Source organism: Leucoraja erinacea, chromosome 1, assembly GCF_028641065.1.
Source record: "Leucoraja erinacea ecotype New England chromosome 1, Leri_hhj_1, whole genome shotgun sequence".
NCBI lineage: Eukaryota > Metazoa > Chordata > Chondrichthyes > Rajiformes > Rajidae > Leucoraja > Leucoraja erinaceus.
Window position 1 is genome coordinate 95743359 of NC_073377.1, and position 24084 is coordinate 95767442.

Below are 24084 nucleotides of genomic sequence, written 5' to 3' on the forward strand. Positions count from 1 at the left end.
GGTCCAAATGACAATTAAATTGACTCTTGACTCTTGACTCTTGATGGGTTGTTGAGACATCAACAACGCCCAGTGTAATGATTGTGTAATTGTCACAGGTGAAGGGTGAAGACGGTACAACTAGATGAATCAAATTGGCGGCACAGTGGTGCAGGGGTGGAGTTGTTGCCTTACAGCATCAAAGAACCAGATATGATGCTACGGGTGCTGTTTGTACAGAGTTTGTTCTCTCTGTGACCACGTGGCTTTTCTACGGGAGCTCCGGTTTCCTCCCACATTCCAAAGACGTGCAGGTTTGTGGGTTAATTGGCGTTTCTAACTTGTAAATTGTTCCCTCGCATGTAGGATAGAACTAGTGTATGTGTGATCGCTGAGCAGTGCAGTCATGGTGGGCCGAAGGGCCTGTTTCCATGTTGTATCTCTAAAAAACTAAACTGTGGTTTATAAATACAATTTGATCAAAATCCAACAATGTCGCATAAAGTGGCTAAATGTAACATTCAGTGTTGTTGAATTCCTTTCAATCAGCAACAAGCAAGTTTAATGACCTATCCCTCTGACTCACACATAGTTGTCACATGGGGAAGAGAGTCCTCCTAGATCGATCTCACATGCTCTTTTCAACCAGCACCAGTTCTTTTGGTCACAGGGTTCCTATTGGATTTCGGCTTTCAGCTGCCTGTAGAGCTTTCTATCTAAGAACGTTTTTTATATTTGTGTACAATTAGTTCTTGGATATTCTGCTAGTTTTCATTAAAGCAGTCTCATGGTTTTCTGGTGGAGATCATAGAAACATAGAAACATTCGGCCCTTCGAGCCTGCACCGCCATTCAATATGATCATGGCTGATCATCCAACTCAGTATCCTGTACCTGCCTTCTCTCCATAACCCCTGACCCCTTTAGCCACAAGGGCCACATCTAACTCCCTCTTAAATATAGCCAATGAACTGGCCTCAACTACCTTCTATGGCAGAGAGTTCCAGAGATTCACCACTCTCTGTGTGAAAAATGTTTTTCTCATCACGGTCGTAAAGGATTTCCCCTTTATCCTTAAGCTGTGACCCCTTGTCCTGGACTTCCCCAACATCGGGAACAATCTTCCTGCATCTAGCCTGTCCAACCTCTTAAGAATTTTGTACGTTTCTATAAGATCCCCCCTCAATCTATAAGATCCCCCCTTAATCCCAAGAGTGTGTTTATGATTGGTGATCATGGTGGACCTTAGTCAAGACCATGTGGACACTCTGCAGCCCCTGTTGACTGGGCTGCAGAGAGTCCACAGGGTTGTCTGTGAGGCACTGTCTGAATTGTATTATTTTCAAAACTACACAACCCCACGTAACCCTCAGGAAGAGATTTTTATCAAAGACTACTGAACAATCCTCCAATGTTTTATAAATGCACAACACGTCAATTAACTACACAAAGAATCCAATATAATTTTGGCTGGAAAAAATATTAACACTTATCAATGTCACTGAAAGAATCGGAGTGATAGGTCACTTTACTGATTCATTGCTGATTGAAAGGAATTCAACAACACTTGCCAACAGAAACACAGGCAGCCACTTTATGCTACATTGTTCGATTTTGATCAAATTTCTATTTATAAACCACAATGTCTAGTGTACACAAACCCAATTTCTATTTGACACAGTGCTGAGAGATTAATTTGAAACAGCATGTTGCCTCTGTATCGCCTGAGAAAGTGCTGCCAAATTTGGGAGATGTTACCATTAGCTGGCGTCAGCTGATTGAAAGACTTCCATTGTGTTACAGGTAAAATACATCTTTCTGCATATTCTTTCAGTTGGCAATCAAAATGTATTATAATAAACATGATGCGAAGCATGATAAAGACTTGCCCATAATGAAGGCCTTGATTGCAGTGGGATTGAAAATCTCTACAGTTATGGTTGTGCAAGTGGATATTGTGTGGGGTGGGGTGCTCCATCCACCATTAATCTGGGCAGTGTAGGCTCCTGATGCAAGGATAAGGTTCTCAATACCAGCAAGAATGTCCTTATCCGCTGTGAATGGTCCTCAAGTAAAAAAATGCAAGTCCTACAGCAAAGGACAAGCAATTAAAGTCATAGAGTTATGCAGCATGGAGGCAGGCCCTTTCGGCCCAACTTGTCTATGCCGACTAACAGTCCCATTTGCCTGTGTTTGGCTCATATCCTTGTAAACCAGGGGTTCCCAACATTTTTTGTCCCGTTTACCCCAGGCAACTTTAATAGCATATAACAATGTTATCTCACTTATTTATGAACAACTAATGATGAACAGATACCGGTAGGCCAGAACCAAACACAGTCAGTCAATGAGAAAAAAGATGTACACATCCAGAATCAACAAAGTTACCCCCTGGGTAGGTGAAATTTACCCCATTGGGGGGTAAATTTACCCCAGGTTGGGAAACCTTGTTCTAAACCTTTCCAATCCAAAATCTTGCCACTTGGCTCATCGAGCATGTGCCATCCTTTGAGGAAACGACCAATTGTTTCACTTAAGACAGACACAAAATACTGGCGTAACTCAGCGGGTCAGTAACTCAGTGTCTCTGGAGAAAAGGAAAAGGTGACGTTTTGGATCGAGAACCCTTCTTCAAACAGAGCCAGTGGGGAGGGGAACTAGATGTATGAAAAGGTTCAGAACGGATGACCAAAGAAAGGTGGAGCCCACCATGGTCCATTGTTGGCTGTAGAAGAGGTGAGTGTCGCAGCTAACAAGAGAAAAAAAAGTTAATAAATTCAAATTGCAATGACTATTTCCTAGTAACAAAACCCTGAATACAGAAGCATTTACATCCAGTTATTTGAATACTAAATTCCAATTCAACTAAATGGATCCAGATTCAGCAAGGTGAACCAATTCACTTCTAATGTCCAGTTTAAACTTAATTGGAAATGTATCATTTTAAGAATTCAGGTTAACCTATTAAGTGATTTAAAAAAAACCCATCAGCATTTGTTGTCAAAGGCCAAATGTTTTCTACAGATATTGCAAAATATAATTTTCCAATTAACAAATTTAAATACTCTTAGTTTCCCACTTCTACTGAAGTGGTAATAGCCTTTATTGTTTCACAATGGTTAAAGTAATTGAAAAATAATTTGTTTTACCTCAGGAATTCATATTAAGCTGTGCACTGAAGCTCGTGTATTAATTTAGTACCTCCATTCCCATAACAGGCAGCATGTTACAATTAATTGTGAAAAATGTCAAGAAGCTCAGAATTTGCCAGGAAGGAATAAAAGCTTAATTGGACGAGAGAGAGAGATGGGCACAGAAACTGCACCAATGGCCAATCACAGGGGTACGGGACAGTAACCAGCATCAATAAATAAAGGAAAGGTTTTCTCATTATCTCTCAGCAGACTTGCTAACTTGGGAGTTTCCACCAGATAATGTAGCCACTAATGTGTGCAGCTGGGTAGTGATTACTGAATGGAATTTTATTGTTAAGGGTGAGGTGTCAGACACTTGGGCAAGCAATATGTCATTTTTATTGGAGGCGTGAGGTCAAAACAGTCTCTTGAGAGGAACATTTATCTACTTCAAAGTGCAGTGATGACATTTGCACATTTACAATTTGCCCATTAACTGGTCCAAATGTTCATTATTGTATGCACCATAACTGGCCTAAAGTATACCAGTCAGTTTAATTTACATCCAGACACTTTCTGGAGGAACACATTCTGCGTACAAGGTGAAACAGAATAAAGGTACTTTTCTTCCAATCTTTTTTTCTAATTTGAACGCGGCTGGGACAAGGTTTGCGTGTTAGCTTCCCATGTTATTAAGGATTTATGATTCTATGGTCAGGGCAAGAGAGCAAGATTTATTAAGTGCAGTCAATATACAGATGCAGCTTTTAGTGGAACAGCCATGGAGTAGAATTATGAATCTGTTTGATATACTGCTCCAAGGCAACAATACTGCCATTTTTATGTTGATGACCAAGCCAAATTTCTACCTAAGGTAGACACAAAATTATGGAGTAATTCAGCAGGTCAGGCAGCATCTCTGGAGAAAACTAGTGGGTGACGTTTCAGGTCAGAACCCTTCTTCAACTCTTCTTCTTCAATACATTATCTATTCCTATTCAAAATGAAAAGACAGAAAGTTTGATTGATCACTTCATTATCTTTTCTATTTGCCTACAACTCCCAGAAGTCAAAACAGAAGCCCAACCTATCTGAAAATGTAATAGAGTGAATACAATTCGTTGCTGTAGTTATAAAGATCTGACTGAACCATTTTGAAACAGAGCATGAACTTAAGCAACACAACTCTGTCTCCCTCAATTGATCAGAGGTTGACATCCACAGTCCAACCATTCAGTTTACGCAAGTTCCAAGTTCAATCTCTAGCCAGCGAGCAGTGAACTGATCTTGCCTGGAATGATAGCAACCAGATTTTCTTGGCTTTAACCTTCTTGGATTGATTGGAAAAAGCAGCAGAGAACCATGGAGGTGGCTATCAGATCAAGCTAAGGTTATGGTAAGTCGTTTGTGCAACATGAAGTATGCCTGTTCATGCATTCCATTTAACTACAGTTTTGACGTCTTACTGGGCAAGGAACACTCCAAAACAATTTGTTTACTTCATGCTGCCTAAGAAGCATAGTAAACGAGTCCCATGTATAGACTGGACATACCTTTCAGATTTGCTGAACTTGTAAGTTGAGACGTTTGAATGGCACAGTTTTGCTGGTGGTGAAATTTTACATTTCAAGACCAGAATGTTTTATGTCAGCAAAATGAAATGTACAACAATTATTGCCACGTAAAATTAAACTGTATAAGGGGCTCCAAAGATTCACAGGAGACACGGTGGAGCCTTCAATGATAGATACCTGGTAACTAATAGGAACCTGTAACATTTTCATTGGGAACTCAGACCTGTATTATACTTTCAATAAAGTGTTGAACTGTTATGCCAAGTGTCCACTTGGTGACATTATATCTCTTGGGAGAACTGGAATAGTGAGTTCTTCTGATATACTGATAATTGTCCTTTACTTAAACAAGTGAGGTCTTGATTCATGGAAACTAGCTGCAATGCAACATTTCTCTTTGTGACAACAGTCACAGTGTTTAAAGAAAGTAATTCCACGAGAATTACGATTGGAATGTTCAGGGGGAGTTAAGAGAACCTGTACATAATTGTCTTTATAATCATAAAATCAGTCAACGTTGCTGTTTTGGAGGGGGAAAAAAATGATTGCTGGATACAGGTATCTTGTTTACCCCTGAACCATGAACAAGTACCATGCTAATACTTTTGCAATAGTGTGTGTTTTTTTAAATTATATATAGGCATCATCATTTTATGATTAAGTTACAGTATTGATATATATTTTGTTTAAGAAGGGACTGCAGATGCTGGAAAATCGACGGTACACAAAAATGCGGGAGAAACTCAGCGGGTGCAGCAACATCTATGGAGCGAAGGAAATAGGCAACGTTTCGGGCCGAAACGTTGCCTATTTCCTTCGCTCCATAGATGCTGCTGCACCCGCTGAGTTTCTCCAGCATTTTTGTGTACCTTCTGATATATATTTTGACTGTTAGAAAAGCTCAGAAATTGATAGAAAGAACCCTTTTATAAAATGAAGTCTAAATTAATCTTATCCACATCTTGCTAAGTATTTGAGATCAATTATTTTCAAAGACATGTGCAGAGTTAACCGCCACAGTATCATTTTAGACTACAAACACATTTTAAACCTGCCGGAGAGGTGGATTTGCTTAAACTGCAATGGAAACTTTATTTCTTTATATTCTGTAATTCTTCTAGTTCTAATTTACAGAATGTAAGTGACACCTTCAACCTACATATTGTGAGACGTTCACCCTGGGCGGGTAACTCTGTGCACAGCAGCGCTCCCAGAAAGCTGATATGGGAATCATTTTGTGAGATGACAGTCTCAAAGAGCAAGACTGGAAGATAACAGGCACTGTGTGGAGTAGGACATCTTCACAGCTGCAAATTGCTCTGATCAGTTTACAATGATATCTTTATTTTCAACAAGCTTTGAAAGATCAGTCTGACAATTTAGATTAATGGTGGCTACCACAGCCTGAAGCATCCAAATGTAATTTTACAGTCCTTTCAAGGATATTTTAAAGAAGCATGGGTACAAAGGCAGAAAATCCCAGCAATACTGCTAGCTGTGGCTCGGATATTTCCCTCACATTTATGCTCACGGAGGTGGAAAAGGACTTGCACTCTGCTTATCTTGGATGCAGATCTATGTCTTCATCTGCAGACTTGTTTTTGCACAGGTGTACAACCCCCCCCTAGGCCGGTGGAGTGGGGCTGCTGATTCTTCCATGATCGGGTGCCCTAGGAGGTTGGGGTTGGGGTTGGGGTTGCAAGGGGGAAGTGGAGCAAGGAGACGGAAGAGAAGTTAAGGGGACTTAGGCCCTCGGTTCACTTCTGGCTAATAAATGGTGATGAATGGCAAAATGAATGGTGCTGGGGTATTATCAGGCGGAATAAAGCAAACAATCTTTTGTAAGACTATGAAAAGATAGGTTGTAATTAGCAACAATAAGGACGTAACAGAAAGAATGAACAATTGCATATTATCTGCTCAGCCATCCACACTGCTCACTGCCCTGCTATTTCTTCAGCTTTATTTACTTCAGAAGCTTCAGTAATGCTTTATTTGCTGTGTGTAACATGAGAATTTAGGACAGCGTTCTTCAGATTTCTCTTTGTCCCAAGAATAAAGCTGGGGCAGGCAACTAATTGGGGGGATGTGCAAACCATTATATGGATCTTTCACACAGAAATAATTCACCTACCAGTTTGTGGTTTAATTAAATGATATTTATACTGATGCTATTCAAATAGATGACGGAGCAGTTGAAACCTTTAAAACATATTATTCGCAGTATAATATCTCATTGAATGTATTTAAATAAAATACAGATCTCAAAGCAACACATATCTATTTGTACTTGGTTAGGAAGATTAATGAGAGTCCACCGTAATTCTACCTAGTCTTTGTTATGTTAACCACCTGCCTCTCTGAAGTCAAACTAATAAAATATATTGAAGATAGACACAAAAAGCTGGAGTAACTCAGCGGGACAGGCAGCGTCTCTGGAGAGAAGGAATGGGTGACATTTCAGGTCGAGACCCTTCTTCAGACTCAAAATATGTTGATTAGATTACATATTGTACTGCAGTAAAACATGACAATGTGTTCAACAGCTTGTTAATAAAACTGCTTCAATCTGCTCACTTGCATTATAACTACTGGAAGCAAACACCTTACTCTCAGACTCCCTCAGATGTTGAGATGTTGGATAATAGAAGCATGTAATTCAGCCCCCTTCTTTTCCTCTTCACTTTTATACCATCAATAGCATCTTAAATAATGCACATTATGATCAGTTGCTCATTTCACATTATGATCATTTTCAAAGCTTTAGGGATGATTGTTTCTTCAATGGGTGTGAATTTAATTATTTCATTTGTAAGTCCACACAGAAACAAAAGTGTCAGGTCTTGCACCAAACCCTCTTGCTGTGATATGCAAAACTGAACTTGCACTCTTGCTCACTGAGAAGCATCTTCATGCAGTCAGTTGCCTTGCTGTAGAACCTGCCAGTATTACCAGTGTCACCCTTGTGCTCAGTGCAACTACGTTGAATTTTGAGAAATCTGAATTCAAGTCCACATTGCTGTTTGGCTTTGTAACCCCAAGCTATTGTTTTTGAAAGAATAAATCAGAAGTGCAGATTTTAAATTGAGATTCTAAAGCTATGTTGTTTTCATAGGTCAATTTGTTAGTACACTGAGAAAGAATAGTTCAAACTTCATCTAGTGATGTGCTAAAAGGCAATTTACCAGCAGATAAACCACTGGAGTTGCCCTTGCACGCCTGACTGATTTTTGCCAGGTCAATGCTTCCACTACTATGCTTATCCTGAGAACATTGCAATTGGAAGGGGAGAAGGTGGGAGTGGGGTGTAATTATCAGGCAATCTTCTCAACTACAATCTAGCAACCTCTTGTTAGGAGCAGTGTGTGAGCGCATGCATGTGTGCGAATGAGCCTGCACCTGAATGAGCCTCTTCATATGCCTGTGAGTGTGTCTGATCATACCTGCTCCTACATGTATTGCTATGAATATTTGTTTGCCTGTTCCGAATGTAAGAGTGTGTATGTTTATAGGCCTGCATTTGTACATGTATGTGTGCATTTACGTACGTCTGTGTTTGCGTGTGTGTGTGTGTGTGCGTGCGGGAGAGCACATGCTTTTGTGCACATGTCTGTATTGATGATTTGTGCTTTTGAATGCCTGCATCTGTAAGAGAGAGTGTTTGTGCTCTAAAGCTGGTTCTATATACACGTTTTAGTTTCATTTGGGTTTAATTTCCCACTGGCTTCGTGTTATTCAGCCACTGATGCTAAGACATGACTTGCCTGCTGAAAGAAAAAACCTGCCTCCTTCACTTCTCTGGTTGGCAACTTGCATTTCTACAGCTCCTTTAACAACAGAAAACAATCCAATATCTTTCATTGGAGTATCACCAGACAACAAGCAACATTGAAGTAAAGGAGGAGATGCTTGTCTCTCCATGCCCTCACATTATTATCTGAATGGTGGCCGATTAGGAAAAGGGGAGATGCAACAACAGGTGGAGGGTTAAGGAAGGGAATTCCACGTTTTTTTTATGATTCCATGAATTCTATGATTCATCACAGAATTGGAGAAACAGAGTCCTTATAGCTGGAAGTTAAAGTAGAGAAGGGCCTAGTTATGGACACAAAACTGAGGAACGTCAATTAGTGTGGTGGCAGTGTTCCAATGAGGATACTGGGATAGTTGAGGAGAGGATTAGTACTGGTCAGCATTTGAGTGATGCACTAGAGGTGGAAACAAGTGTTCTCAGTACTCTTTTTCCCCATCCCTATCCTGATTGTCTGCCTACATTTTGATCATTCCCAATGTCATCATTTCCTTTTTATACGTTCATTATTTTTATTTCTCTTTTCCAACGCTAGTTCTACTCTCCAGCTACTTTTTAACGCCTTTTCTTTCCTTATTTTTTGCACTTTTTGCAGTGTTTTTTCACATTTATTTTTAATAAAATTGGAATAAAATCTGCAAAACGCAAGCATGGTTGAAGTAGACAGGCCTTACCTTGTCTGTCATGGGCACAGGTTACACCAGGGTAGGACCAGCTATGAATGGGACTGGGCTCTCCTTTGATTCATCTGTCAGCACTTGGTGCCCAGATTTGCAAGTGTAAAATGGTTATTGTAGAGCAAGAAGGCAGATTATTATCTGAATGGTGTCAGATTAAGAAAAGGGGAGGCGCAACAAGAGCTGGGTGTCCTTGTACATCAGTCACTGAAAGTAAGCATGCAGGTACAGCAGGCAGTGAGGAAAGCTAATGGCATGTTGACCTTCATAGCGAGAGGACTTGAGTATAAGAGCAAGGAGGTCCTACTGCAGTTGTACAGGGCCCTAGTGAGCCACACCTGGAGTATTGTGTGCAGTTTTGGTCTCCTAATGTGAGGAAGGACATTCTTGCCATTGAGGGAGTGCTGTGTAGGTTCACAAGGTTAATTCCCGGGATGGCGGGACAGACATATGATGAAACAATGGGTCGACTGGGCTTGTATTCCCTGGAATTTAGAAGAATGAGAGGGGATCTTATAGAAATATATAAGGTTCTTAAGGGATTGGCCAGACTAGATGCCGGAAAAATGGTCCCGATGTTGGGGAAGTCCAGAACCAGTGGTCACAGTTTAAGAATAAGGGGTAGGCCATTTAGGACTGAGATGAGGAAAGAGAGTTGTGAATCTGCGGAATTCTCTGCCACAAAAGGCAGTGGAGGTCAATTCACTGGATGTTTTCAAGAGAGAGTTAGATTTAGCTCTTAGGGCTAAAGGAGTTAAGGAATATGTGGAGAAGGCAGGAACGGGGTACTGATTTTAGATGATCAGCCATGATCACATTGAATGGCGGTGCTGGCTCGAAGGGCCGAATGGCCTCCTCCTGCACCTATTGTCTATGTTTTCAAGATTTCTATTTAGAGGAGATGTTGGAAGGTAAATCTGGGATTCCAACTCTTTTTGAAGAGAAAGGCGATGGTAAACAGGCTCATTGGCTGCATAAATGCGAGGAGGAAAGCTTGGAGAATTACAATAACTCGCCCATCATTTGCTGCTTACGAGAAAGGACGTATATATGAGTGGTGAAATGTCCTAGAGATCTGAACACAGTGCAGGGCAAATGAACTACTACACTAAATGTTAGCTTCTCAGCAATGAGGAAACCAGATATTGCCAGATCATAATTCAGTCAGATATGCATAGAACCCTGCTGGAACGGGGCACAACGCGGGTGCTCTCTGTATTTGGTGTGTATCTGACTTATTTGGGTGGTAACACTTGGTTCATGATGGTTCCCTGTTGACTGATGTTTCAAGTGTTAAGTCTGAAAACACAACAGCCATCGCTCAGACTTGCAGCAACGTGCATCCATCATCACCAAAAACAGTATTTCTCACAGTCCTCTGGGACATTCCAGCTGCTGATCCCCAGCTCTGGTCAGCGTCAACATATCTTGTGCGAGCGTGCAAGCGTTCAGGGAAAATTCACACATCAGGTTGCACCTAATCACTCCTTGGTTACTAACAGATACAGGCAATTAAAGTGATGCAGAACCTCTATCATTGTAACCAATTAATTGATACCCACTGAGGCAGTAAATGAGTAAACTACCTGCTGACATTTGCAAAACACTCACAGAATCTCTGGGTTAATAGACATTCAGAAATACTACTATTCTTATACGAAGTATTTCCCTCATGTGAAGTAAAACATGACAGTTGGAATTTCCTTTACTTCCCCCATTCAGTGTCAATTAGTGAAAATTCCACCCGCTGTTCCTCTCCCCCTTAGGCCCTGCTCGTGGATTACTTGACTGCTTTTGGAGAGGAATTTACAGCAGACCCACAGAGACACGTGCATTCCTATACGTGTCCATGATGTGCTCTTTTTGTATAAAAGAAACAAAATGCTGGAGTAACTCAGCAGGTCCAGAGTTGCAGAACTCCAGAGTCTAGAATTCTGGAGCCCAGAACTCCAGAGATCAGGCAGCATCTCTGGAGAACATGGATCGGCTAGATCAGCCACGACCTGAACGAGGCTCACAACCTGAAACTCTGCCCGACCCGCCGCTGAGTTACTCCAGCACTTTGTGTCTTTCTCTGGTACAAACTAGCATCTGCAGTTTCTTGTTATTACATCATGATTCAGATTCAGATTCAGATTCAATTTTAATTGTCATTGTCAGTGTACAGTACAGAGACAACAAAATGCATTTAGCATCTCCCTTGAAGAGCGACATAGCAAACGATTTGAATAAATAATAATAAGTGTCCGGGGGGGGGGGGGGGGTGTGATTGGCAGTCACCGAGGTACGTTGTTGAGTAGAGTGACAGCCGCCGGAAAGAAGCTGTTCCTCGACCTGCTGGTTCGGCAACGGAGAGACCTGTAGCGCCTCCCGGATGGTAGGAGGGTAAACAGTCCATGGTTGGGGTGAGAGCAGTCCTTGGCGATGCTGAGCGCCCTCCGCAGACAGCGCTTGCTTTGGACAGACTCAATGGAGGGGAGCGAGGAACCGGTGATGCGTTGGGCAATTTTCACCACCCTCTGCAATGCCTTCCGGCAAATGATATTTTTTTGTTTGGGGAGTAGGGGGGGAAGGGGGGAAGGGGGGAGGGCGGTAGTGGTGGTGAGGCTGTGACTGGGGTTTACGTAACCTCATGTGGTTCTGGTTAAACCACTTCTATAACCCGGACATTTTAAACAATTGCGCTGTTGCATGATTACCTTTTCAAATTTGGGCATCATCATCTCTTACACTACCCCAAAATTAAAGATGACTGTATTCTCTTGAATTTCGGTGATGATTGATAATGGCTGCCATTGTGCTAATATCCCTCGATTGAATCAATGAATTTGGAACACGTTTCAGTGGGCGCAGCTGGTGGAGCTTCTGCCACACAATGCCAGAGATCTAGGTTTGATCCTGACCTCGGGGAGCTGTCGGCGTGGAGTTGGCACGTTTTCGCTGTGATCGCGTAGGTTTCACCCAGGTGCTCCGGTTTCTGCCCACACCCCAAGGACGCGCGGGATTGTTCGTTAATTGGCCTCTGTAAATTGCCCCTGGTATGTATGGAGTGGATGAGAAAGTGTGTGGTGTGGACAGAACTAGTGTGATCAGGGTGATCAATAGTCGGGTCGGACTCAGTGGGGCGAAGGGCCTGTTTCCAAATGCTTTATCCCCAAAACGAAAGACTAAAATTTGAACGGGTTAATGAGGATCATGTGGAAGGAATATTGCTTTATTTGCATTAGCTACAAATGGCAGTTTTCAGTAAATATTTGAAGAAGGGTCCTGACCCAAACCGCCATTGGTCCAGTTCCATCCAGAGACGCTGCCTGAGCTGCTGAGTTCCTCCAGTGGATTGTATTCTTGTAAAGATTCCAGCATCTTCCACTCACCAAAGGGGGTCAGGAAGCAAACCCCTGTGGAGCACAGCGGCTCACAGATGGCGTTCCCTCCACAATCACTGCCCTGTGCCATTTGGAGATCTGTTTTACTCTCAAACACATTCCCAGCTGGCTTGTGGAGAGCGAGCAGAAACAGCAACAATAGGATTGGTCTCAAGCTGGGAAGGGAAACACCGGGAAGAGTTCCCATTGTCGATCATAACCGCAGGACACAGGCTGAAAGATGTGACCAGTGGCACGTGGGGTGGACGGACAGGAGCGTGGCATGGTGCGGTGGCCCGTCAAAGTCATCAATCGTCATTGAGCAATGCTCCGCGAGGAATGGCCGTCCAGATTGTACACTCGCACGAGGATGCTCCCCCCTCACCCCCCATCCACATAATATCCTATTCCCAGATGACATAGTCATATATGGATTCCAATGCAATACCCCTCCCTCCTCATTCACCACCACCCCCACACACCAACTTGACACCCACCCCTACTCCAATGCCCAGGACCCCTCCCCTCCCCCATCCAGCATGAGCACATTGCTGGCTTCAGCTGCTCAGCACAAGGTGAGAATAGGGGAGGAAAGGATGAAGATAAAGAAACTGGTTGCAAAAACAGCAAAGCTCCCTTGTGCAGAGCTCTGCATAGAAACATGGACAATAGGTGCAGGAGTAGGCCATTCAGCCCCTCGAGCCAGCATCGCCATTTTTTCCCCATATTCCTCGATTCCCTTAGCCCTAAGAGCTGAATTTAACTCTCTCTTGGAATTACTTTGACAATAAACAAGTCATATCTCTGCTGTCTGCCACCCACACCATCACCCCGGGTTCACCATGCAATGCTCGTCCTGGTCCACATCCTCCCATCTCTCCCTGTGACCTGCTCAAGCTGTAACCTCCACGGCCTATCCTTGTGTCGCCAACTCTGGCTTCTTGACCATTCACATTTGTCACTCATCCACAGCTGACTGCTCTAAATCTTCCCGTCTCTCTCAGCCTCTCCCTCCTCTCTGCAGACGCGCTTTAAAGGCTCTCCTTTGACTAAACCTTCAGTACCGCTCAGCTCAGTGTTATTTATGCTGTTTGATACTCCTCCCATGAAGGGTCTTGGGACATTTTGCTTCTTAAAAGCCTAGACGTGCATGCAGTTTGTGGCTGTTTTGTGGCAACCTTCACATTATTCAAGACCCATTTTGTCTCAGAAAACAATTCATTAAATCTGGCAAGGAAAGACTGGGAATTCTAATGAAAGTAGAGGAGATACGAAGCCATTGCACAGAGTAGAGGCAATGCTTACTGACGTGTAAACTCTCAGCACCAGGCTGCGGGGCATTTTTTACAGAAACTGATTCTGCCTTAAAATGTCCTTAGAGTTTAGAGATAACGCATGGAAACAGTCCCATGGACATTGATCACCTGTTCAAACTAGTTCTATGTTATCCCACTTTCTCATTCACTCCCTACACACTTGGGGCAACTTTCAGAGGCCAATTAACATCCAAACCCGCATGTCTCTGGGATGTGGAAAGAAACTGATGCATGAAACCCACATGAGGAAATCCGCATGGTCACAGGGAGAACGTGCAAACACCACACAGGCAGCATCTGGGGTCAGGATTGAACCAGGGTCTCTGTCTCTGTGAGGCAGCAACTTTGACAACTGCCCCACTTTGTTGGCCCTCAAGTACTGGGATCTTCTATACATAACTAAAACTCCGATCTTGTTATCTTCCGGTTTGTACGGTCATTCGATTTGCATGAAAACGGTTCTCGATAGCGCTACGGTTTTTCGCCAGTTCACTCACCGTTCTCCTATGCTGCGATTGCACCAAGTTTCGTTCCAATCGGTTGGATGTTGTAAAAGTTAGCGACGTTTAAAAAATCTTATAAACCGTGCATGCGCAGAATGATCTCATCTCCTGCCGTTCAGCACTGCGCGGATTAGTCACTTCCACTGTCACACACCGGGACGGTCCACCACTTCCTGCGCCATCGCGTCTTTACTGGAGCTGAGGATGGCCGGCGGAGGTTTCCAACCGGACACAATTTTCAGAGGGGGCTGAAGCTGCCCAGCCCCAAGCAGCTGAGTGTCGAGCTGCCCAGCCCCGAGCAGTCCAGCCCAGAGCAGCTGAGCATCGAGCAGCCCAGCCCCGAGCAGTCCAGTGTCAGAGACCCAGCGTCAGAGACCCTGCTCAGCCCAGCCCAGAGTGGGAGACCCAACCCAGCCCAGAGTCGGAGACCCAGCCCAGCACAGCGTGGGAGACCCAGCCCAGCCCAGAGTCGGAGACCCAACCCAGCCCAGAGTCGGGGAGACCCAACCCAGCCCAGAGGGGGAGACCCAACCCAGCCCAGAGGGGGAGACCCAACCCAGCCCACCCGCCCAGCCCACCCAGCCCGCCCCACACACCCCCCTGCCCGTACCTTCCTCCCCCCCAGCCCACCATCCCAGCCCCCCCCAGTGGGAGACCCTCCTACACCTGGGAGACCCCCGCCCAGAGTCGGACATGTCGCCGACCCTCCTCCCCCCCACCCACCCACGCACCCCTGCCGTACCCACCCCCCATCCCCCCACACCCCTCTCCCCGCCTCCCCCCCTCCACACCCCCCACCCCACCCCCCCCCCCCCCCCCCCCCCCCCCACCCCCCGCCACCCCCCCCCCCCCCCCCCCCCCGCCACACACCCTCACTTCTCTTCCCCCTCCCCTCATCCCCCCCCACACATGAAGAGGAGGGGGAGGGATGAGGGGAAATGAGCTGCGCCTGCGCAGTTAGGGGCTATGGGTGAGTGGTGGAATATTGCGTTGGGGGAACAGGTGCGTGGTGGAATATTGCGTTGGGGGAACGGGTGAGTGGTGGAATATTGCATTGGGGAATGGGCTGCATTGGGGGACCAGGCCTCCATTGTGACTCTGACCCAATGGGTCCCACTTAGTCTAGTTGATATAAAAAGTGACCCGAGTTTCTGGAATTTCTAGTTGGCAAAGAGGCAAACAATGCTTCTCTTTGTATTTGCCACAGGCAGTCCAGAACAAGACCTTGTGGCCCATCGTGACTGTACAAGCTCTTTAAAGGACCGCTTACACCCGCATTCTTTCCCTCTGCCCTACAAGGAGAGTGCACATGGCGATGCCAGGTAAAGACAATATCTGGCTTTCCTGTGATGGTCAAAAGTGTTTGCAGAAACTCAGTCACAGGTGTAGAACAGCAGTCGGGGTCCGCACTACTCTGAATGTTTCAGCTCCTCTTGGGGAGGAGGTGCTGAGCCTGCAACTGGGAAACAATTACAGGCAGCAGAGCTTCTCGTTATCTTTCGGAATCTGTTAAATTGAGACTGTTCCCTTATTAATGCTTCAGAGTGGTCCAGTTATCTGCTGTCAATTCTAAAGGACTTGTTCTCAAAATGAAATCATTCCAGAGAGGCCGTTGCCATGAAAGCTCCCAGGATCACAGCAGATGCTAGTGAGCAGAGTGCAGGGGGACGTGCTCTGAAGCTCTCCACTCGAGCATGCTACCAGCATTCCTCACATACCTCTGGTCGAAGCTTCACCGCAGTGGGCTGTTTCCTAGACAATCTACCCACTTTGAACCACTCTTTGGCCCCTTACTAAGTATCACACAATTCTCTGGGTGGCACTTTACTGAATATTCATCCACAAGAATTTCAACTTTGTCGTCTCCATTCTCCCGGCCAAACGCGACGCCGTACAAAGATTGTGTCTCGCTGATTTTCAGGCAGATTCTAGGACTTAAACTGACATAATTTTTGAGTGAAATAACCAAGAAGTACCCTTTCCACAATAAAAAAAAAGGGGCAGTAAGATGGTCAAACACTCATTTTCATAATTAACACTTGTCAGTTTGCTTTGCAAAAGTAGCACTTTGAAAGATAAATATTTGGTTAATATTTGGCAGAACAGATTCAGAATTAGAAACTGACTTTCGCAAGTGGCATTCTGTATCTGATTTGTTTATGGGAGGGGTACAGAGAGGAACTAAATGTTGTTGAAGAAATAACACAGCATAAATAATGCAGTTCGCTGTTTCACAAAGTTATCAAATTGGCACCTAATTGCCCATTAAGTTTGTCGCAGAAGTTGTCTGTAAATTAATAGTGAAGGTATCATTATGAAGCCACATTAATTGCAAGGAACTTGAGGTTCCATCTGCTTTCCCTAGAAAATATTAAGCCTCGCTTGCTCAGCTTTAAATTTGTGTTTTGAGATTTTAAACATTTCAAATTTTTACTTCTTATGTTTATTAATTGTTGTTTTTGTCTCCATTTCTCTGTCACAGATGGCAATGGAGCCAAGTCATTTTTTAAAGCGCAAACTGATAGATTCTTGATTAGTAAGGGTGTTAAAGGTTACGTAGAGAAGACAGGAGAATGGGGTTGAGAGGGAAAAATAGATCATCCATGATTGAGTGGCGGAGCAGACTCGATGGGCCAAATGGCCTAATTCTGCCCCTATGTCTTATGATCTTATGACCTCTCACCCTCATTCCAATCTTTATTTTCCTCTCTTTATTTCTCTTTTACACCAGATCTGATTCACCCGCTCTGATTCCTAAGGTCCTCATTTATTTTTCAATCGCTAAACCCCATTTTTTAAGGTGATAAATACATTGCTGTTCCCACTATTCACTAAAACCCCCCGATATCCTGTTGCCCCATCCGCAACATTACAAACTTTCAGAAACTTATTCAGGAGTTGATTTTTGAATCGCTGGTCGGTGCGAACTTGGTGGGCCGAAGGGCCTGTTTCCGCACTGTACCTGTATCTCTAAAACTAAAACTAAAACCTTTGTGAAAACTAGAATGTGCTATATCAAACTCGCGACTCCACTTCAGCCAAAAGCCTCTGGAAATATGGAGACACATTTCATGGCACTAAACAAATATTCATGTGCTTTCTAAAATTGATTTTTGTCACAATCACAGATAAACTGTTAAAGAATTATGTTTGCACAAAGCTGCACAGACACAAAAGGCCATTTTTTTCACTTGAGCAAAAGTAAAGCATAATAAATAAATAGATAAATAGATAAATAAATAGGGAGATCATTGCTTGTTTTTCCTACACTCGAGCTCGTATGTTAAACCAATCAATGAAACTCAGTGATAAATGTGCATCTGCTCTGAATGCTGATACATGACTGTTTTGATTCCAATGCTCTCTAATTCCCAGGCTCCTTCCCAGTTCAGAAAACACAGGTCTTTTTAACATTTGTGCCTCTTCTCAGGGTAGCAATACTCAACTGGAAACTTAGAATCATCTTGGTGTATTCAGTGAATCATATCTACTGTTACCACTATTCCTGATTAATGCCTAATGTAGACAAAAGACCCACACCGCCTAGAGATAAAATTACTTGTCCTTTTTGATGTTTTTCCCCCTCTCTTAACCCATTGTTTTTTTTTCCTCACTCTAATTCTCTTTCTGCACCTGATCTGGCATTACTTTCAGAATTTCCATTGGTAGTTTAGTATAGTTTAGTTTAGTTTAGTTTCATTGTCACGTGTACCGATGCACAGTGAAAAGCTTTTGTTGCGTGCTAACCAGTCAGCGTAAAGACAACACATGATTACAATCAAGCCATCCACCGTGTAGAGGTACAGTTTGGTTGTAGTTTAGGGATACAGCATGGAAAAAGGCCCTTAGCCACCCAGACCATCGATCACCTGTTCACACTAGTTCTACATTATCCCACTTTCTCATTCATTACTTACACATTCGTGATTTACAAATTATAGAGACAAATTAACCTTAACCCATGCATCTGTGGGATGTGGGAGGAAACCGGAGCACCTGGAGAAAACCCGCATGGTCACAGGGAGTGCATGCAAACTGCACACAGACGACACCCAAAGTCAGGATCAAACCCATGTCTCTGGCACTGTGCTGCCCTGACCCAGTTTCCAATAGCTTGTACTGCAAAATTCAGTTGCCATTTTACTGAGTCGAGCAGGTCTAACTAAGAATAGCCCTCTATTTTCCCCCTCTGCATGCAATTTTTGCAGAAAAAAAAACATCAACCGCACTCTATGCGGTGGCAGTTGTCTCAAACATCAGATGCTGTTCAGATACTTGTGACTTCATTTTTATCTTGCAGATTAATTTTAAAGGCAAAGTAGAATTTTTGCTTTTAATAGCAATATCTCAAATTGCAATGTTTTAATTGACTGAATTTCTTTTGGAACAAAGAATAGCAGGTTCAGCATTGATCACATGGCCATAAATAAATACAGGGCTGCAGTTGACATTAACCAGAAAGAGAAAATTGATGGCTTCCCTCTAACTTAAACTGTATAATATGGCATTTCTAAACTTAAGGGTGGTGAATCTGTGGAATTCTTTGTCACACAAGGCTGTGGAGGCAAATTCAGTGAATATATTTAAGGCAGAGACAGATTAATTCCCGGGATGGTGGGGCTGAGAGAATGGAGCGGCTGGGCTTGTATACTCTGGAATTTAGAAGGATGAGAGGATATCTTATTGAAACACATAGGACTATTAAGGGTTTGGACACGCTAGAGGCAGGAAACAAAACCAGGGGCCACAGTTTAAGAATAAGGGGTAAGCCATTTAGAAAAGAGCTGAGGAAACAATTTTTCACATAGAGAGTTGTGAGTCTGTGGAATTCTCTGCCTCAGTGGAGAACCGGTGGAGGCCGGTTCTCTGGATAATTTCAAGAGAGAGCTAGATAGAGGTCTTAAAGAGAGCGGAGTCTGGGGATATGGGGAGAAGGTAGGAACGGGGTACTGATTGTGGATGATCTGCCATGATCACATTGAATGGCGGTGCTGGCTCAAAGGGCCGAATGGCCTACTACTGCACTATTGTCTATTGTCTATCATTAGTTTGTACTTTTGAGCTATATATAGTTTTAATGTTAAGCACTATCTATTGTTATCTCAACCCCGTTCCTGTGGCTATAATCTTTGCTAATGTAGTTCCAGCCTAATGTGTGAAAATGTGTCACACAAGATGGGGATAAATCAACCTATTTCTCAACTCAATGGGCCCACGCACTGATGCTTTGGGTGGACAAACCAAAATAAACAGAACTGTTTGGTCTCTCCAATCACCATTACAACCTTCCGTGTTAGATGACTGGCAGTTTTATTTTGATGGATTAAAATGGCTCATGAGCAAAGTGTTTTAACAAATAGGGATTTTTTTTTTTTTTTGGGGGGGGGGGGGGGGGGGTGTGGGGGGGTGGGGGGTGGGGGGGGGGGGGGGGGGTGGGGGGGGGGGTGGGGGGGGGGGCGTGGGGGTGGGTAATCAGGAGGAATGGATAATAAAGCAAAATCCCACTTAATGACATTTTGCTCATTCTGTATAAAATCACTGGTTGTGTTTTCAGTTCTGCATGTCACACTTTAGGAAGGACATCACAGCACTTTGTACACAGCACTTAAAAGATTGCAGTGCATTTAGCAGAATGATACTTGGAATGGGGGGACAGAGCTTGTAATGAGAATCAGAGAGAGTGGTTTAGTTATGTTTTGTACAATCAGAGAAGATGAGCCCAGGCTATTGAAAGGATACTGCAACACCTGTTCAGTGACGCTGGGACACCATGGAAATGTACAGAGGGGTTACAGGCAGAGACACAGTCAGCTGAACCCCTCTACACTGTCTAACAGGTGCAATATAGATCACCTTCTTGCTATTCCTAATAACAGCTTTGGCAGAAATGTCTGCAGCAGCATTGCGGGGATAGAGACGGTGGTGGGGTCAAAATTGCCGACAGGGGTAAGATTTAGGATGGCCAGCACCCGGGTGCAAAATGACGCTGAATGTTTCAATGTTTCTGTCAAAAGGCATGAGGAAGATTAGAAGCAGGAGGCTGGGGAAGCAAGAGAGACCGAAGATAGATCCTGGAGGATGCTAAATTCATAAACCAGATGAGTTTTACAACATTCCAGATGTTTCATGCAGTGGAAGTCTTCATCACTTTAGTGATATTGGCTATTTTTTTAAATTATAGTTTTTTTAAACTACTAATATTTTGGTGCTTCAGCTACCGAGTTAATACTAACTGTTATCGCTGCAGCATTAGCCTAGGCCTCTGAATAATACTACTGGAGGCCTACACTATTGATGCAGAGATACTGTATCAGTTGCTATTCTACAGCAGTGCATGGTGATGCCTGAACATTGTCTATACAAATATAAGCTTCACTCAAGTGATGATGCAGTGAGTTATCCAGAGGGCCATCAGGCCAGGCACATCGGACACATTCCCGGTCTGCACCAAGCTGATCATTGAGGCCAGGATTTTCCAATACTGACCATCTTGTGGTACCTGCATGTGTGTACGCACTGAAATCAGGACTGGTGAATCAACGGTTAAAGTTCACATTTTACTAAAGACCAGTTGGACAACGTGCTCAATATTTGCAGAAACTATTTTAACAAGGTGACAAAAAAAAAACAAGGGGAGAAACTGGTTTAAAAATTAGGCTTGTGTGATAGCTCAGTTAAAAGTATTTCTGTAGTCAAAAAGGCTTGGGTAAACAGGTTTAGATTATGCTATTGTTGCAGCAAGAATTTATATTCATTTTCAGTTTTGATACAAGTTAGATTCAAAGCACAAATTAAGGGTGCATGAAATATCAGTCAGTGGGGAGTCACACAGTGCTCCTCTAATGCACCAGCTAATAGACTGCTTCTTGACAAAGGTCTGTGCTTACGACAAGGAAAATAAAATAATGATATAAAATAGAATAAAACCAGAGCTCAAATGTATAGTCTTTGTGTTAAAAATGTATCTGTAAAATGACGAGGTTTGAATTTATTGAGCAATTTTAACACTATAAATGCCATCAACTAAAATTCCAGAAAAATGACACCGAGCTGTGAAAGGAGAAATGAGGACATCTGGGTGTTAAGGAATGTGTTAAAGGGGGAGACGGAGGTAAAGAGGTAAATGCAGGGTTTGAAACCTTGTGGGCCTGGCAGCAAACTACAGGGCCACCAGCAGGAGAGTGATTAAATTCAGTTTAAGTTCCACATAAACACACAGCAAAGTTACTCGCGACCCAAGGGGAACTAATGAATTTACAATACATCCATCAATTACCAAAGTGAAAACTGGGCAGCCATGATCAATGAACCAACTGATCAGGCAGAGCTGACCTGGTAAAGTCCTGACAGTTTTGCTGTGGTAAAGTACATACCTCACACATGGCTCACGAGTCAGCGGGTAGATGCGGGTAGATATACTTCTTCCATGTCAGTCAGTATCAAAGGTTTTCCCAGCAATGATTAACCAACAAGGGAGCTAGAGAGCCTCCAGTAAAACTGGATTTTCACACGAGAAAAGCCTCCTTGCAAGCTGCAAGGCACAGACGATGTAAACGAGCGAGCGCACCTTGCAGCAAGGAAGTGTCGATCAGACAGGTGGCTCAAATTTCTTTACAACCACAAACCAATCACAACTAATTTGACCTGAAACTATGAAGTCACCGAGTGATCGCATACACCGATGGCCAGTTTCTGTGTGAAAGCAAGTAGCACCTGATACCCAGACGACTTAGCAAAATACTCAAACTTTGCCAAAATGTAATTACAATAATGGCTTCAGGCCGTTTCAAGAAATGTTCAATTTAAGTCGCAGATGTGAACCTACTGTAGATCTGTTTTTTTTAAAACCTTTATTTTTCCCTGCTCTAAAACTCCTCCCCCCATCTGCCATGTAAACTCATCAGCAATACCCGTTCCTCTCTCTGCTGCCAAATCTGACAAAAGGTAATGTAGTGGGAGTAATTTAGAAGTTGCCACAGGTATTCGGTGAATCACAGGCATTTCATGGGAAAGATTCAGAAGCTGAAACCTGCAGTTGTAGCTCATGACCGACGGGACTACCCTCCCTGTACGTCAGACACTACCAGGAGCTACACTTCACAGACAATGGGCATTTTTCATATGTTAGGATCAAAATAATAGAGGAAACAGATTTCAGAATCACAGAAAACTTGCAGCACCAGAGGAGGCCACTGGCCTGTCAGGTCTGTGCCAGCTCAACACAGGAACAAACCCACCCAAGAAGGGTCCCGCTGAGTTACACCAGCATTTTGTGCCTATCTTCAGTGTAAACCAGCATCTGCAGTTCCTTCCGACACATCCCACTGCCCCACCTATTCCTAAAGTGCGGCAAATGCTTTTCTTTCCTGGATTCGTCCAGCTCCTAATTGAATGCCACAATTGAACTTTCCTTGATTACCACCCCATCCAGTGTAAATTCCTGGGTGTGCATACCTCTGCAAATCAGTCCTGCCCTCAACACAATGAAGCAATCATAAAGAAAGCCCATCAACACATCTACTTCCATAGAAGACTGAGGAGAATCGGAATGTGGACGGATACTCTTGAACTTCTACAGGGTGTACAGTGTAGAAAACATTGACTAGTTGCATCATGGCCTGGCCCGACAGATCTATAGACTGGCCCGACAGATCTATGGACTGGCCCGACAGATCTTCCGTCCCCTTCACCATCAAGCCTGACTTCTTGAAGGTGCTGGGTATCTGGTTCGGTGAGGCTGAGGCGTGTGACAAGAATTGGCAGGAGCGGGGAGCCAAGGTGTGGATGAAACTGGAGCTGTAGAAGCAACGCTCCCTCCCTATAACGGGTAAAAAATGTGGCATCAGGTGTGAGGTGCTCTCGGGGCTGCTGTACTTGGCGCAAGTGTGGCCTGTCCCACCCTCCTACGTCATAGGGATCACCCGAGCCGTCTTCCACTTCATCTGGGGTCGACGATGGACCGGGTGCAATGGGCCACAATGCACAAGTCGGCAGACGACGGGGATAAAAGCATGGCCAACGTCGCCCTCACCCTGATGGCCACCTTCATGTGTGGCTGCATCAGGCCGAGTGTAGAGCCAAGGCACGTGGGCACCAAGTGTCACTACCTGCTGAGGTTCTACCTGTCGCCGGTGTTACGAAGGATCTGGTGCCAGTCAGCTGGACATTGCCGCACATCTGTGTTCATGGAAAGGTTCTTCCAGACCAACATCTTTGACCACAAGTCCATCGGGCAGTGGTCAGCATGGAACGTCCTGCAGGCACTGCAGGGAAAGGACTCGATGGATCCGGTGGCGTGGTTCCCAGAGCAGGCTGCCCAGCTTGTCTGGCAAAATGCCTCATCGCCAGAACTGACCAACAAGCACCAAGACCTGGCTTGGCTGGCGGGGAGGGGAGCCCTCCCAGTCAGATCCTTCCTGCACCGTCGGAACCTCACTACCAGCGCACGCTGCCCTCAGGACGGTTGCGGTGGAGAGGAGACGGTTGCCCACCTCTTCGCAGAGTGTGGATTCGCAAAGAGAGTCTGGAGAGGTCTGCAGGAGTTCCTGTCACGGTTTATTCCGAACAACTCCGTCACAGAGGACTATGATTTACGGACTGTTCCCAGGGACGCATTTAGAGACTGACATCGAGTGCTGCTGGAAGGTCATCAACTTGGTGAAAGACGCTCTTTGGTCTGCCCGAGCTTTGTTGACCTTCCCAACAGAGCGAGATATCCATCAGGGA

The 24084-nt window shown here is 44.2% G+C and overlaps 1 protein-coding gene across 5 annotated transcripts in view; it reads right to left on the minus strand.

Moving 5' to 3' along the window:
* shroom3 (shroom family member 3) overlaps positions 1 to 24084 on the minus strand; it is a 426943-nt gene that overhangs the window by 147955 nt on the left and 254904 nt on the right. Inside the window, exon 1 of one of the 5 annotated variants that reach the window (XM_055639594.1) lies at positions 21732 to 21964. The exons of the other annotated variants lie outside the window; for them this stretch is intronic. The gene's annotated coding sequence lies outside the window, so the exon portion shown is untranslated. Of the gene's footprint in view, positions 1 to 21731; positions 21965 to 24084 lie in introns of those variants that run through there. 5 annotated transcript variants of the gene reach the window in all.